The following is a 2,033-nucleotide window of genomic DNA, read 5'->3' as shown; positions in this document are numbered from 1 at the left end:
TTCACTTTTTGTTATACTTCTGTTGCGATTACGTCAGTCAGTCAAACCAGCTGGCCAGCCAATAACTGCGCGTGTATGTGGTCGACATAAATATCAAAGCTTCCAAACCGTATTTTTCATAAACACGAAACCTTTGTAACCTTTATAATCTTGAAAATCTTCTTCAACATAGGGCGTGCCTTCCTGCACACCTAGTTCAGTTCCTCTGCCAAGCTGATTTTTTCTGCTGATGGTAGTTATAGCTGCATAGCTAGTTGGCCTTTTTTTTAACTGATACTGGACCGTACTTTATTTTCATACTGGCAATGCATTAGGAGACGGCACCGATATCACACACAGATATGGGAGCTTTATGTCGGTCACCTTACTGAAGTAAAGTGATGGACTTCTCTAACCATTCTACACTTGACCGGTTTTGGAGAAACATACAAAATGTAAAAATTATTTTAAAATGTAACGGAAGAAGCGGTGACAAATATAACGGAGAAGAAATTCATTTCTGACTTTGCAAATGTACCTCTGATATTAAGTTAATGTAACGGAGTAGATGTAGCGCGTTACTGCCCACCTCTGATATTAAGTTAATGTAACAGTAGATGTAACGCGTTACCGCCCACCTCTGATATTAAGTTAATGTAACGGAGTAGCTGTAGCGCGTTACCGCCCACCTCTGATATTAAGTTAATGTAACGGAGTAGCTGTAGCGCGTTACCGCCCACCTCTGATATTAAGTTAATGTAACGGAGTAGCTGTAGCGCGTTACCGCCCACCTCTGATATTAAGTTAATGTAACGGAGTAGCTGTAGCGCGTTACCGCCCACCTCTGATATTAAGTTAATGTAACGGAGTAGCTGTAGCGTGTTACCGCCCACTACTGTGAGTCTTGGGCTCGATCACCTTCAACCCAACAGTGACATTGACACCTGTAAGAACTGCAATAGCACTGCTTTCCCTAATCCACTCATACATGCTTAAAACCCACTACCACGTCACTACCATATTACTACCATGACACTACCACAACACTACCATGTTACAACCACGTAACTACCATGCTACTACCACATCACACAACCATGTCACTACCTTGTCACTACCATGTCAGTACCATGTCACTACCTTGTTACTACCATGACACTAACGTCATGTCGGCTTCTATCCGTACATGTGCCCCAGTTACCCCTCCTCACAGATTGACAGTTTATGAAAGGTTTATGAAAGCTTTGTGAAAGGTTTATGAAAGGTTTATGAAGGTTTTATATCTCAGCAACAGCCTAAGAAAAAGTCTTCCACAGATCATTACCACATACACACAGAGAGAGAGGAGATGTAATTGATAAATATTTGTGTGTTAATGGTACGTTTTCATGCGGAGGTCTAATTAGCGGTAGCTCCGTGACATTATGCTGTGGGTAATAACCCATGTCGAAACTCTGCTGGAAGCCAGATGAGAAAGAGATGCTATCCGCTGTCACAGTGTGCAAATCCTCTAACCTTTCAAGTCCCTTACTCAATACTGTTCTAGTTTTGTCCCATGATGCCCTCACCAAACTTTAGTATGCACACTTCTCGATCCCATTCCACAACAATTGCATGATTTCAGCTCAACACCGTGTTTATTTATTTTTCCAGCGGTGACAAAGTATCTATAGTGTTCTCCAAAGGCCTTCTGGCCTCCAGTTGAGCTTAAATTAGATATCTATAATTCAGTCCAAATTTCAAATGACAACAGTAGCCTCAGTCAGTGTTTAGGGGGAAAGTAGGGCGGGGGTGGGGTGGAGGCTGTTACTAATGCAGTACGCACCCTTAGCCGCAAGTCTCATAAATTAAATATAGGCTGTTAAATTAAATATGGTGAAACTGAGAATTTGTCATGCAGAGCCTATGACAACAATGTGCAAGTGTCATGTTGTGGTTTGTATTTTAGTTTATATGTCAGGGAGATTTCCTGATCTCACTTTAAGGACCGTCTCCACTTACCTGTAGATCAAACTGGGATCATACTGGGAATGCCTGTTTGAACCCAGAAAAAC

Source organism: Electrophorus electricus, chromosome 5 (assembly GCF_041902795.1).
Source record: "Electrophorus electricus isolate QZ-2024a chromosome 5, ASM4190279v1, whole genome shotgun sequence".
Classification (NCBI taxonomy): Eukaryota; Metazoa; Chordata; class Actinopteri; order Gymnotiformes; family Gymnotidae; genus Electrophorus; species Electrophorus electricus.
This window is presented reverse-complemented; position numbering follows the sequence as displayed.